The sequence below is a fragment of the Labrus mixtus genome, chromosome 7 (genome assembly GCF_963584025.1).
Source record: "Labrus mixtus chromosome 7, fLabMix1.1, whole genome shotgun sequence".
Lineage (NCBI taxonomy): Eukaryota > Metazoa > Chordata > Actinopteri > Labriformes > Labridae > Labrus > Labrus mixtus.
In genome coordinates, this window is record NC_083618.1 from 1923838 (window position 1) to 1940240 (window position 16403).

Consider the following 16403-nt stretch of genomic DNA (forward strand, 5'->3'; position numbering starts at 1 on the left):
TATTACAGTCTATGGTTGGAAGTCATTCACTGATTCTTACGCTAGGCTACTTTACATTTCCCCTATCAGCCATGCTAGCAGCATGTTGTTTTCCTCTACGGCCATCAGCATGTTTTAGTTTTTGGACTTTAGAGAAATGCAGTAATAGATTTTGATGGAGGCTAATGCCAGTAAATATGGCACACATTCACACCTTTTTATTATCTGTTTGTTGGTTTTTAAATGATTTTGTTTATCTATGATGTATATATATATGTGTGTGTATGTATACAGTATATGCATATACTTATATGTGTATGTGTACATATGTATATGTATGTTTGTTATTTTTCATTGTTTATCCTGCTCGACGTCATTGTAAATGAGGGCTATGCTCTCAATGATTTTAGAGTGTAAATGAAGACAAATAAGTCCTCACCATCATCAATGTTAAATACTTTGCTGACACTTCTACATATAGGGGATTTGCGACTGAAAAATAACATTCACATCATCTTCAGCAGTTTAGCTTATAATTAGCTACTTTGTGTTAACTCCAATACAAATACCGATGTGCTGAAATGCTTAGCTAAGATGGTGGAAATGGTAAACAACATTGTGCCAGTGTAACCTCATGTTAGTAATTGTAAACTAGAGTTAAGCCTGGCATAGTGTGATACATGTAACACAAACATGCATATGTTTGCACCAATAAGCCATTAACTGCAGTTACCATGAAACAGTGAATGGTTATCAGTGTCTGCTTGGCAAAAATTCAAAAATAAAAAGTAATGGTAAAATAACAATCACGATGTATATTTGATTTTAAAAGGTGGTTTAACCGTGGGAAGACTGCAAGAGTAGGAAGAATATCACTGAATGTGTTTTTAGTTAACGCTGGCAGAATGTTTTTTTTTATATAGGCCTAATGGTTAGACTGTTTGGGTTTATGTTGCTATATTTTCCATCCCACATGTTTACAAGGTTTTTGAGTCATTGTCAGGGATTTGAGGCTTTCTGTGTTTCATTGTCAACCACATGTGAAGTTTTCACATTGTTTGGAGAGAAGAGTATCCTGCTGTGGGTTGAACTGTTGTTGAAGATTGAAAATGAGCAAACCAGCCCGTTGCATGAAGGGTTCTACGTACTTATTAGAAATGCTGGTGTGGTCCGTGCATCTCAGGTATTGGTATTTGGAAAGAGCTCTATTGATTGACAGCTGAGGTATCATTTTCAGAGTCAAAGGCGAATGGTCACGATGGTACACATTTACCCTTTTACACAACAACCTTGAAACGGCTGTTAAATCAGACATACCTGGACTTTTTTTCTTCAATTGACTTTCCTGAACTAATGTCAAGGATTTATTTTGTCAAAACCATGAACCTGTCTCTTTGTTCCCATCTCAAATAGACTGCTTAAGGAATTATTTCTACTATTTGCCCTATATATGCATCTTATAGGGAATTTGTTGCTCCTAAGGGGAGAACAAGATGCTACAGAAATACTTTTGTACCTGCAGCTATAGCACTACTAACAATGCTAGCACAAGAAGATGCACTTTAACCATGCCAGGCTATTTTAAACATCTGAGTGGGTGGCTGTGTTCCCGCCATCAAAAGCTGTGAAAAGAAACTAGATACATAGAAAGAAATGTCAATCTTAAGTTTGTTAAGTAGTTAGCACAAGTGTCTAGGAAGGTCGTAGAAAGGCAACTCAGCAGATGAAGTTTTTCCAAGAGGTGAGTATTTATTTACAGTGATTAAAGCAACATGTGTTAACTTACCAAAAGAACAAAAGTTCAATGTAAACAAGGCAACTTACTTCATGATTAAATCAGATTAAGAAACATGTTAAAGGCAGCACGTCCTCACCTCTCCTCATGCAAGAACAAATGTCTCCTGGCTTTATAGATGGCCCCATTAACAAAATGGCCGCAGCTGGGTGCAGCACAACTCAAATAGTGGGTTTACACTTTTCTCTTAAAGAAAATAAATCTAAATAAACCCTTAAATTAACCTCAGATCATTTACTCAACTAGAGGAGCTTTAAATAATTAAAATACATTCTACCAGTAACTCAAACATGAAAGAAATGATTAGAAAGAAAACATTTCTCAGAAATAAAACCCCTTCAGATGGTCTGCCCCAGTGATGTCAGCGATGACATCATCAATCTGATAAATACCCAGGGTGTTTATGCTGGGCTAGCCCCTTTTAGCTGCATGGGACCGCATGAAGAACTGAACAAAAGAACAAAAGAACAAACAGAGGTATTTTACCTCAGAACTCGGTAGAAACTGGGAACGATGTCACACCTGAGTAAACTGCGTTCCAGTTGCAAGTCGGAAAAAGCAACATGGACGCCTCCAGGAATACCTTTGTTTTGTTAGCTAATACCAGACGATAACAACACACTACGTAAAAATAACATGAGAATAACACCTCCACAGAGAGAACTTGCACGGTACTATCAGTCTGATTGATTTAATTATACAAAAAGAGGAGTAAGCTGCTAATAAACTCAACAGTTACATCTTAAACATCCCGTTCGATGCACGTAGGGTCCATGGACTGAGGAAAAGACTTCTTCTTAAAGCTGTGGATGCACTACTCCGAGGTCGGGAGTTTTCTGAAAGCTACCAAGAAATATTTGGACATTGTCCCACAGATCTTTTCTGAAGTGTTTGTTTTACCTTAGTAAGATCACCTCATGAAATGTGTAAATTATTGATTTTATAAGTTTATTGCATCTGAAAATGCTGAGAAAAGAGACTGATAAATGGTAAATGCAGCAAAAGAAAGAAAAGTTTTTTTGCTCATGGGTGGAAATGTTTTTTCCAACAAGGCAGCACAGTATTTGAGGTAAAAACATTTGTAAATGTTTAGATGTGCTATTTGATCTGATCTGCTATTAAAGGTTGAAGAACTAAAGTTGATTGTTTTCCATGATAAAACGAATAACCTGTGCAGATGATACCTTTTTTTAATTGTTATTTGAAAGGAAGTTGAAAGTTTCCAAAGCAAAGAGAAACACTAAAAATGTATAAACTAAACTGATTTAAGTTGACTAAAATAGAAATATATATTCAATTTAAATTGAATTCATTTAACTCAATATTTTAGGTGGATTCAACTTTTGATAAAGTATTTTTAATTTCTGATTTCAAGTCAAAAGAAATTGATAGACCATTTTGCCTTAAGTACAATTGACTTGATGTCAAGTTTATTTTACTAATTGAATTTCTTTGGAATAATCACAAATTTATCTCAACTTATCTTTTTAAGTTCAGTTAACTTAACATTTTAAGGCGGCCCGGACACTAACTTCTTTAAGTTATAACAACTAGTTTTTTTACAGTGTGCTCAAATATATTTCTAAGACTGTAAACTTCTTTAAAATACAGCTGCACAAGTACTGACAAAAACGCCGCCAAAAAACACTGAACAAAACCTACCTTCTCTAACAGAACATAGAAATCCCTCCTCCCTCTGTCTGAAAAACATTCCTAACTAATTAATAATTAATTAATTAATATATGAGGTAAACATGAGAATTATAAAGCATGTTATTTTTTGTTAGTATGGTTATTAAAAAAACATCAATCCATTTGACATGAGTCACTGGGCATGTAAAAGCAGATTTTATTTGCAGCACTCCTGATAAACAGTGCTGAACGCAAAAAAGCCCTTTCTCAAGCACAGCTGTAGAACTGAAAGATCTTATTACTCTGCATAAAGGCTTTTAAGGGCCAAGCCATTCAAAATGAGGACATTCAATGTTTTATAGTTAAAACAAGAATGCAAATCTGTGAAAATGTGAACTGAAACGTCCATACTTTAGAGTCACTGTGATGAACAAATGAGGGAAAGAAACGTGGTTATTAGGACGTCGCCCAAAGTGACACACAAACTTCTAACATTTCACACATTTCTCTGTCGGCGACTTTGACCCTGATGCGACCTCAAACGACCTCGAATTCCGCTCTGTATCCTGTCTGATGTCTGCTTTGATCTATTGTCCCTACACAATCTGCCAAATCCCATTCTGGCTGTGCAAAGGTGTGGAAACAGCACTCTTTCATGATTTTCCTCTCCATCTATCCTGTTCTTCTCATGTTTTCCTCCTTGCAGTCTGTTTCCTTTTCATCTGCTGTGGTCTGGGACTGTGTCATCTCATAGCACAGACTCTGGTTTAATTCCCAGTGCACACCAGTATCAGATGTATTACTAATGCAAGTAACATGGATGTCAAGTTTCTGGCGATGTTTGACCCTAATTGCAGGCTACATTTTCCCTTAAGTGGAAAAGTAGTGGCTCTGAGGATGCTGCCAGATACTCTTCATCCTTCTCTCCATCCTGTTTATTATCACCAAGTGTGGTTTGTGCAGTCGTGCAGACCTCTGAGGGTCGGCAACCTTTCAACTGCAGTGCTTTGGCTTTGGAAGCGTGGGTACCCTGTGTTTATAAGGCTCGGGATTAGGTTCATGTTTTGCAGAAAGAGCTGATCTCTGAACATCTTTTTGAGTTTAACAAACCAGTTCAAACCAGTTCAAAGTCAGATTTCGCATCATCTCTCCCACTCGGATTGCTGTGAGTCATTCACATTTAGAGAATTGTTCACAAACTACACGTCACTCATCTCTAGAGCATTAGGAGCAGGGTGATCTCACTATGTCAGTCTCTCACTCTATACTTCAGCAAATCAGGGACTTTCTCAAACTCAAACAACCTGGTTTGGACTCTTCAAACGGTGTGAGGCTACGGGTCGAGGAGAAATGGAACTGGAAAATCTTTTTTTTTTTTTTTTTTAACGTTAATGATGTTTGTCTGTTTTTCCATGGTTGGGTCCAAGAAAAACATTTGGCCAGGATCCTTTGAGCTATCTGACGCTGCGTCCAAAACAACAAGGATTCAAGGAAAAAAGCCAAGTGATTAAGTACAGAGGGAAATATGAGTGTGTGTGTGTGTGTATGCACATTTGTGTATTTATTTGGTAAACTGTTCATTAAGCTGGTCTAAATCTATCCAAACAGCAATTGTTAATGTAAGTTAAGCTCCTAGGCTGCACGCCACAGTGTGCATGTGTAACGGCCAGCTAAACACACAGCCAGAAATGTGTGTGTGTGTGTGTGTGTTTCTGTGTGAGAGTGATTCAAGGGTTGTCATTGTCTAATAAATTATTTCAATGCACTGCAAAACCTTCACTTTATTTAGCCAGTCAAAACACACTAATAACAAGCATCTCATCCTTATTCTTTTACCACATGTCATATAACCTTAAACAATGTGTGAGCAGTGACTGCATGAGATTACATTTGGGATGTCTTAAATGAAAATAAACAGCATATCTGAGTAGACATGGCGTGTAATTAAATTTGTTGTTACCTCCACAAAGGAAGCTCTGTTTTTACTTGTGAATCCGTCTGTTTCCACACAGATTTTGGTGAAATATGTGCTTTAGTTCAGCTATGGGTCAAGAAGGAAATTATTTGATGGAGTTGCGGATGCCTAAGTGGTCAAGTAAACAATGCAGACATTAACATTAAGAATCAGTTTTTACTTTCTATTCACGCCACTCTTGTAGGTAAGGCATTTTAAAAACCTGTTCATGTGTTATTTGTCATTCCATATTCACTATTTTTCCATGCACAATTTGACAGAAAATGCCACAATTATGTAAGGCACTCTGCAATTACAACCATATGTGCAACAAATGCACACTGCATGATGGCAGTTAAAGTGCTGCATATCCAACACTAGAAATGTGAATATTTTACAGGCTTCAGTTACATTTCTTCCAAAACAGAGAAAATAGATTTAGCATAATCTATGTACATTTTTGGGTAGATCTTTAGGTAGAAGACATCGAACATCCTGATTAATTATTCTCACAGAAACATTTTTCAGAGTCAAGAGGAATCATTTTTTGAATGCAAACCATACTTTTTCTATTCATTCAGAGAAAAAGCACAGGTAGGGTGGAGAAAGAGTGAAAAGCTCAAACAACTGATGAAAACTTTCAATGCTTAAATCTCACCTGTTGAAGGACAAAATAGACACATACGCCTGTCTTAAAGCACTGAAAGACAGAATGGTTTCCTGGTGACAGATGTGAGGGGAGCATGTGTGCTCACTCTTTACTGAAACCTTAACTCAACACTTTGACATAAGGTGAAACAGGTCACCTTGAATAACAAAGGCCATCATAAACCAACCATACTTATTTGCAAAGACCTTCAGTATATTTTCAATTATCTTAATAATTAAAACTGTAAGCAGTGATGAAGGGCCCTCGCACCCCTTTGCACATTGTGCTTGATTCATGTTATATTTTGACCAAATCATAGCCCAGATGTTTCATTTAGACCACAGGGGACTGTTTGAAAAGGTGGAGAAGAGGTATAATAGGTCCTCTTTGTCCTTCTTTATATGCGATTTTTCACACTTCACTTTGTTTACATCGCCGGCCCGACGGCTGACTCCTCCCCTCACGTATAAAAGTTGTTTAATTGAGGGACTAGAGAAAAGAAGAATAACATACTGTACTCACTGCTTAACTGTGTTTCTAGATCACGCTCATTTCAGGTAAATTTACATGCAGTGTGAAGATACGAGCATAATAAAGATGGTAAATGGACTTAAACTTATATAGCGCTTTTCTAGTCTTCCGACTACTCAAAGTGCTTTTACACCACATGTCACACAGGACACATCGGACATGTTGCCCAGCTGGGGATCGAACCCTCAACCTTCTGGTTGAGAGGCGACGACTCTACCAACTGAGACACAGCCGCCCAAGATCACTAGCAATAGCATGCTAACACAACAATGCACCGTGAGTTGTTTTGGTTTCATGCTGGTGCTCAAGGGCGACATCTGCTGGATCAAAAAATCACTTATAAAGCCTTTAACACAGTTTACTAAGCACATCTTTATCACCTGCAGGTATTTATTGTGGAAATCATTAAAGTGTGGAAATTTTGGTAATAGTGGTAGTGTTGGTAATTTTTGAAAACTAGCACAATTTTGAAAGTAGCATTCACTCCCACAAAACCCATCCCCTTCCCTCTGTACTCCCTCAAAAGCCACGCCCCCTCACTTACATGCACAAACGCTGCATTGTGTGGAAACTAAGTCGTCTCATGTCTTATTCAGCGGTAAGTAAACTCGCAGTATACACTCATCGTCATCTGTGACACGCTTTGAGTGTGGGCTAGAGCACACAAGGTGTAGAGAACGAGCAGGGAGACAGGGAGGCGTCTGATTGGTTCATCAGATTGGTACCTCGTGGCAGACATCGGTCAAAGTTTTTACAGACTTACAAACTGATACAGATGATGGATTTTCTTCGTTCCTTTTTCAGAGCACATTAATTATTTATTTCTGTCAGGGGCCATCAGAGAAGTACATTCAAATGGGTGGCATGTGAAACGCAAAATTGGGGTCATTATTTTGAAATTAAAAAAAAAAAATTATGCCACACTTCCTGTTTGGTTTTGACAAAAAATCATTTAAGGATGGTTAAAGTTCAGCTTATATTTAGTTATCATTTTAGTGATGTTTCAATTTTAATGGAGGGTGCAAAACTGACATTGCATTAAGATGAAATTTGAATATTGATACATTATCATTAACAAAGGATGATTTAACCTAGTGTCAAGGAGTGGCATATGAGTGGCATACACATGAGTGGCATATGAGTGGCATATGAGTGGCATATGAGTGGCATACACGAGTGGCATATGAGTGGCATATGAGTGGCATACACATGAGTGGCATACACATGAGTGGCATATGAGTGGCATATGAGTGGCATATGAGTGGCATACACGAGTGGCATATGAGTGGCATATGAGTGGCATACACATGAGTGGCATACACATGAGTGGCATATGAGTGGCATACACGAGTGGCATATGAGTGGCATATGAGTGGCATATGAATGGCATACACGAGTGGCATATGCCGGCACATGAGCCACTCATATGCCACTCATGTGCCCTGGCATATGCCGCGGCATATGAGTTGACCAGACCCGCATATGCCCGCATAGGTCACCTTTGATGGTAGTGACTTGTTGTGGACCCGTTAGATCACAATGAAAACTCGGTGAGATCAACAATGCTTTTCTCTTAGCCATTCTAGCACCATCCTGTCATTGGGTCCTCCTGTCTCTTCAATACAGGCTACACTTTAATCAACTAGCCTGCTACATGGACTAACATGACATTTGGAAACTATGTGTTCAATTATCTTGCAGATTTTTCTGTCTCCAAGCTTTTTTTCTTTAGCACCACAAAGAGGTTGACGTTTGTAGTTCTACATAAAATGTCTCCAAATTGTAGACAGCTGCACTGTTATACCGTTTTGACCCTTACATATTTTCTAGCCAGCATGAGTCTTGAGAGATTTGGTGAACAATGTGACTTGCAATGTTGTGACGGAGCGGCTCCGTCACTGACTGCAGTCAGCGCACACACGCTGACACACACTGACACACGCTGACACACACACATCCGCCAAACTTTTCCCTCTGCCAGTGCGCCTATAGTCATTCAGTAAATCACACCATCATCCTCCTTTCCCTCTCAGTTTCATAGCGCGATTAAGGGTGCACACTTGAGAGCTCTATTTTTGTTTTTCATACATATATATATATATAGAGTCATAGCAGTATTACCGTTGGTGCGTTTCATATGCGCGCCGCTGTGTCCCGTTTGGGTGCCAAACAGAGTGGGCCCAGTTCCGCATTCTAAATAGGCGGATGGGGCGCACATTGGTAATCACGTGATTGATTGGTTAATTAAATGTTTGTTTTCAATGTACCGCCACAGATACATTAGCGAGGTGTTAATAAAATATGGATGAAAATGGGTAATTTAGTGATGAGTAGACCATATGAATTTAACCAGTTATAAATTGCTCATTCATGAGAAAGTGTGTTTTGTTTAAAATGTTATGCAATTCATAACGCCCAGTGGGAGGGGCTTCTTGCTTTTAAAAGATGGCTGCTTGCTGCTTTCAGGCAGTCGAGGATGGTTACAGGGAAGGTAACATGTTACAGCGAGAGTTTATTTTTTTTGGAAGTACCGTTTGTTTGCTGTTTGTTTGGATTTTGTTTTTGGACGACTTTTGTTTTCGAAATAGTGTAAATAGTCTAAACATCCTTTTTTTCTGTTTTTGCATTTTTGCATGTTTGTAAATATCTATCACTGCACTTTGGGAGGCCGGCAAAAAATAAAAACACTTCACTTACAGTCTGTGACTACGCCTGTTTTTAAGTTTCGGGTGGATTGCCAGAGGACCCCGTCACATATGGTGTCAGAAGTGGGATGGCTAGTCGCAAGAAGCTAATCCGGCCCCAAAAGCAGCGCACAGGACTACGGTCCCAGCGGCGAGAGCAGTTGGAGGAAGCAGCTGCCAAGGCTGACCCGGCTTGGGACACAGTGGCAACTTCGACAGAGGAGGACGATGAGGAGTACAGGCCTTGGCAGGTCCCAGCAGCTCCTAAAGGCCCAGTGTCTGCAGGTGAAGCAGGAGGAGAACTGGTGGCTATGATGAGAGACTTTTTGGCATCACAGCAAAGGAGAGAGGAGGGCCTGTTGGCAGAGATCCAAGGCCTGAGGGCTTCTCTTCCAGGGCCCGAGCAGCCTTATCAACCAGGGCCCCAGTCCCGACAGACTCTTGCACCACGGGGGCAGAACAGGCCAGCCCATGTCACAACTCCAAGTACAGCCACTGCGAGCAGCCCAAGATTCGAGCTGCCTACCCCAGCACCCCGGCGAGGACATCAGGATTCAGCAGCTGAGTATCCTTCTTTTCCGTCGCAGGATACCAGCAGTCGACCTGAACAGCCGAGGCCAGAGTGGAGGCCCTACCAAGACCCCAAAATTCCACAATATCAGATGGGGGAAGACATTGAGAACTATCTGCTGAGATTTGAGCGAATTGCCAAGACCTGGAAATGGCCAGAGAGTGAGTGGGCCTGCCGCCTCGTTCCACTGCTGACTGGTAAGGCACTGGAGGCCTACACTGCGATGGATGAGGAGATGGCTCACTGCTACACTGACTTGAGAGCAGCCCTGCTCATAAAATTTGACATCTCTCCAGAGACGTACCGGCAGCAGTTCCGTGCCACCGCTGTGCCCTCTGGTGAGAACCCCACCGAGACCTACCACCGCCTGAAGGGACTCTACCGACGCTGGATCCGGCCCGAGCAGCACACCAAGGAGGAGATTGGGGAAGCCGTCGTCTTGGAGCAGCTACTCCGGGTACTTCCGACGGAGGTGAGGACCTGGGTGAAGGAGCACGAGCCAGTCGAGGGACTCTCAGCTGCCCGGCTGGCGCTACAGTACCTGAATGCCCGGAGAGGTGTACCAGCTCCACGTGTCTCCAATGCACCAGCGCCACGTTTCACCAGTCTACCCCACCGACCAGCTTTCCAGCATCCGCAGTCACGACCTACAAGGGGAGAGAGACACCAAGAACCTTCAGGTGACACTATCTCTGCCCCAAACCAACGAGGATCGGGTAAGGACCTTGTTTGCTTCTATTGCCAGCAGCCAGGCCACAAAGCTTCTGTGTGTCCCGTACGCAAAGCTAAGGTCACCGGCGCTTGTTATGCACCCCGGTCAGAAATGGGCCCCGAGGCTGACATGGAGGTGAAAACGCGACATAAAACTGTTACCATCAGTGGTCAACGCGTGACAGCCCACTCAGGTAGCTACATGTCGCTGGTTAAAAGTGCTCTGGTGCCAGTAGGCAGTGTGGACTACAGCAGGCAGGCGGACATTGTGCGGCAGTGTGTTCATGGAGACAGGCACCTCTATCCCAAAACTGAACTAATGGTGATCATTGATGAACAATCTTACCTACTGACTGTTGGGGTTGTAGAGCATCTGCCTGTTGATGCCATCTTGGGTTGGGACTTGCCTGTGTTAATGGACTTGTTACAGGATAAAGAACTGTCAGAGCAAAGTGACTCTGGAAAAAAGGGAGAACTGAATGTGCAATTGTCTTGTCCTGTAATCACCAGAGCCCAAGCGAAAGCTGGTGTCCAACCACTCCCAGACCTCGACAGTAGTCTGTGTGAGGGTGGCACTAAGGGGCCAAGAAAATCCCGTCGCCAGCGACGCTTTGAGAAACAGCTAAAGCTAGCTCAACCAGACCGACAGATTGTGCTGTGTGATGACATGTGGAATGTGCCTGACAATATTTCAGTGTTACAAAGGGAAGATGCTACTTTGCAACCATTGTTTGCCAAAGTAGGCAAGGACACCAGTGGGGATTGTGTGGGGAAGGAGATGTTCATTGTTGACAATGATGTGCTGTATTGTGTTTGTAATGAAGACAAACGTCTTGTGATCCCAGCTAGTTGTAGGGTCCTTGTCATGCACCTAGCACACACACTCCCATGGGCAGGACACCTTGGTCGCCACAAAACCTACATCCGTGTCAGTTCACGTTTTTTTTGGCCTTCCATGTACACCGACATTCAGAAATATTGCACCACATGCCCTACATGCCAGAAAACATGCACTGCCCGCAAATCTGACCGAGCTTTTCTGCAGCCTCTCCCTGTCATCTCCACACCATTCCGCAGGATCGCCATGGACATCGTGGGCCCTCTGGTGAAAAGCAGCGGAGGTCATCAGTACATCCTGGTCATCTGTGATTATGCAACGCGGTTTCCAGAGGCTTTTCCCCTTCGCACCATCACTGCTCCAGCAGTAGGGCGTGCGTTGGTCCAGCTTTTCTCCAGGGTGGGAATACCAGACGAGATCCTCACTGATCAGGGGACCAACTTTACCTCCAGACTCATGCAGCTCCTCTATAAGCAGCTGGGCATTAATGCAATCAAGACCACGCCATACCACCCACAGACAGACGGTTTGGTTGAGAGATTTAACCAGACACTGAAGAGGATGCTCCGGAAGTTTGTTGACGACACAGGGAAGGACTGGGATCGCTGGCTGCCATTCCTGCTGTTTGCATACCGGGAGGTTCCTCAAGCTTCGACAGGTTTTTCTCCGTTTGAGCTCCTGTATGGCTGGGATGTACAAGGACCCTTGGATCTACTTCGTAAGGGTTGGGAGGCTCCATCAACCACTACTAACGACAGAGGGGTGATCCAGTTTGTGCTGGAGATGAGGGAGCGACTCGTTAAATACCAGGAGAGGTCAATCTGCGAGAGGCCCAGAAGAGTCAGAAGACTTGGTACGACCAACAGGCTCGACATCGGGAGTTCCAGCCTGACCAGAAAGTTCTGCTGCTTCTTCCTTCATCCAACAGCAAGCTCCTGGCAAAATGGCAAGGCCCATACACCATCTCCCGCAATATGGGCCCGGTCACCTATGAGGTTTACCATCCTGAGAAGAAACGACCGAAACAGACCTACCATGTCAACCTTCTCAAAGAGTGGAAGGAGCGACCAGTGGCTTCTACAGGGATGGCTTTGCTGGTAAGAGAAGTGGACCTTGAGGAAGAAGAACAGACAGGTCCAGAAACTCAAGCAACGCCTGTCTCTCCTGTATTGGTACATCTGGCCCCAGAACGAGCATCACAGCTTCTGCAGGTCTTCCAGGAGGCTTCTTCTCTGTTTGCTGCCAATCCAGGGAAAACCACTGTGGTTGAGCATGTCATCCGACTGAAAGAGGGACAAGCAATTCGCCAACGTCCCTACCGAGTCCCGCAAAATCTGGTGGAGAAACTGAAACAAGAGGTAGAAGAAATGCTCAGACTGGGTGTGATCGAGCCATCCAACTCCGAGTGGTGCAGTCCGGTGGTCATCGTCTTCAAAAAGGACGGGTCCCTCCGCATCTGCATTGACTTCAGGAAACTCAATTCAATCTCTCAGTTTGATGCCTACCCAATGCCAAGGATCGATGACCTGCTGGAACAGATTGGAGCAGCAAAGTTCATCACCACGTTGGACCTGTGTAAAGGGTACTGGCAAGTGCCCCTTGAAGAGTCGAGCCGACCGTACACAGCGTTCCGAACACCAGCTGGTCTCTTCCAGTTCACTGTGATGCCCTTCGGTCTTCATGGAGCTCCCGCCACCTTCCAGAGACTGATGGACAGAGTCCTCCAGGATTGTGGACATTGCAGCGCCGCCTATTTGGACGATGTGGTCATCTACAGCAATACCTGGGAAGATCATATACAACATCTGTCCCTGGTTCTTGGGAAAATCCAGCAGGCTGGGCTGACCCTCAATCCCTCAAAGTGTGAGTGGGCACGGCAAGAGACAAGGTACCTGGGTTACCTACTGGGCCGAGGAGAGGTGCGACCTCAAGTGGATAAGGTTGAAGCTATCCAGAAATGCCCTCGACCTCGCACCAAGAAGGAGGTACAGTCTTTCCTGGGTTTGGCTGGCTGGTACAGGAGATTTGTGCCCCAATTTGCAACGATTGCTGCACCGATCACGGCACTCACCAGCAAGGACCAGAGAAATCCTGTTACCTGGTCAGATGACTGTGAAACAGCTTTCAGCACCCTGAAAGCCCACCTGTGCTCTTCCCCTGTTCTCAAAAGTCCAGACTTCAACCGACGATTCCTGGTACAGGTGGATGCCTCTGCAGTTGGTCTTGGAGCAGTTCTGGCCCAAGGAGATCCAGGAGAAGAGCATCCAATTCTGTACCTGAGCCGCAAGCTTCAGCCACGTGAGACCAGGTATTCCACGGTGGAGAAAGAGGGCCTGGCCATTAAGTGGGGATTGGAAAGTCTGCGGTACTATCTACTTGGACGGTAGTTTGATCTTGAAACGGACCACAGAGCTCTGACCTGGATCAACTCAATGAAGGACCACAACAGTCCCCTGACCAGATGGTATCTTTCACTCCAGCCGTTCAAGTTCACCATCCGACACCGATCGGGAAAGTCCAATGTGGTGGCTGACTACCTTTCCAGGTTGCCGCACATCGTCAACCTCCGGGAAGAGGGGGATGATGTGACGGAGCGGCTCCGTCACTGACTGCAGTCAGCGCACACACGCTGACACACACTGACACACGCTGACACACACACATCCGCCAAACTTTTCCCTCTGCCAGTGCGCCTATAGTCATTCAGTAAATCACACCATCATCCTCCTTCCTCCTTTCCCTCTCAGTTTCATAGCGCGATTAAGGGTGCACACTTGAGAGCTCTATTTTTGTTTTTCATACATATATATATATATAGAGTCATAGCAGTATTACCGTTGGTGCGTTTCATATGCGCGCCGCTGTGTCCCGTTTGGGTGCCAAACAGAGTGGGCCCAGTTCCGCATTCTAAATAGGCGGATGTTCTCAGCATATTTGTCTCATGTTCATTTAGGACTAAAATAAATTATAGGTTGTGCATTCATTAGGACTCCTAGTCAAAGAAGCTACAGAATCTGTAGATTAATCAAACCCTGACATTCACATTATCCGCAGACACTACATGCCGTTATTAATGAAATGAACATACAATGTGTTAATTTCTAATTAGCAAATGTTAGCATGCTGATGCTTAAAGGCTTTATATGTGATTTTTTGATCCAGCAGATGTCGCCCTTGAGCACCAGCATGAAACCAAAACAACTCGCGCTGCATTGTTGTGTTAGCATGCTAATGCTAGCAATCTTTATTATGCTTGTATCTTCACACTGCATGTAAATTTACCTGAAATGAGCGTGATCTAGAAACACAGTTAATCAGTGAGTATGTTATTCTTCTTTTCTCTAGTCCCTCAATTAAACAACTTTTATACACGAGGGGAGGAGTCAGCCGGCCGTCCTGACGATGTAAACAAAGTGAAGATAGGACTCTGAAAACTCTGAAAACATCACAGACAGTGGGACTCGGGTGTTACACCCATTGTAGACAGTCATGACTCAGAGTTATTTTCAGAGGATATACTTGATTTCTATTATATTTAAGTGTGAAAAATCACATAGAAAGACTTTAACTAAGATGGTGAACCTGCCTGAACATACCTGTTTGAGACAGTTCACCTGAAAATGCTAACTTGCTGATGTTACGAACATGTTGCATTTCTGTTTGCATGCCAATGTTAGCATTTAGCTCAAAGCACTGCAGTGCCAGAGATAGCTAGATGTTGAATTTGATGGCAAATATTTTAACTCTCCCATGATGAAAAAATATATCAGAAGCTGTTTATCTTGGCTGGCAGGCAGCCACTTTTCACATCCAGCATGCAAAGCAAGTAAGTGTGCTTGTGATTTAGTGCCTTACTGATGTGACACCACATAATAACCACTTAATAAATCTTTGCAGACTTCCAGATCAGCACATTTGTTTTGAGAGTCTTTAAAGGTTTCAATTACTGATAGTTATGACTGATATATAGCAACATGCATGAAGATGAGTCAGTCATTCCTGTATGGTTCACTTGTGGCTCATCATTAAATAAAGTCGGTATTTCACATTCCATACAAGAATGGAGGATAACATGCAGGGAGACAATCATGGACTATGAGCAAAATCCTCCTCATTGAGCTTACTCTCTACAGTAGAGGGACAGATTTTAAACAAGATGCCACAGTCCTCTGGTATCCCTTTGATTAAATCATTATGTCCTGCATGGTGCAGAGTTTCACACTTGGCACTTTGTTTTTTTTCCCAACTCATTAAGAGCACTTGTGTTTTACCTTTTGATCCATGCCATTTTTCTCTTATTTTCTGAATTAGTCCCTTGTTCCTGGATTGACCGCATCATTTTTATTCTGTCTTCTGTGCCTTGAATGAGGTCAACCACCAGACTCCCTCGCTCTGCTCTCTGGTCCCCTCCATCGCAGTGCTCCAGCAGCCAAACCACAAGCCTCAATTACCCAGCATTCCTTTGTGAAGACGAGAGAAGGTTTTGTGTAGCGCACTATGAAATTAACATTCATAACAAACCTCACAAACCACACAACCATCTCAGAGACTGCACAGTTGCAGAATTTGACCATTGAGAAAGGCAGAGCTTCTATTGCACTCTTATTCCTCTAGGCTTCTGTTTTTAGACAAAGGGCAAGAATGACTTTTGAAAACACCAGCATCGATCCACTAAGCCAAAAGCAAAAACAAAATATTTAGTATACTTGAATTAAAGACTTAAATATGTCTTGGAATTTCTTTGTCATATGTTTCAATTAAAAAAAAAAAAAACTCTCTAAATTCCAAAATAAACAGACCACTTTTTCAAACAGCTTAAAGTAAAGAACAAAAATAAAGAAGTAACAAAGTAAAAAAGGTTCAAACAGGCTAACTGATATCCAGACAGCTGCTAGCAGTAAGCTATTGGTGGCACTACTTCCTTTTCCTGCTAGCCTAAATAAAACATGTTCATATAAAAGTTACTTGTTATAAAACTGAAAATGTTTCACCTGTTCATGACAAAAATAAAAGTGTTAAATGTTTTGTTTTCTGTGACAAATATACTAAGACAGATTCA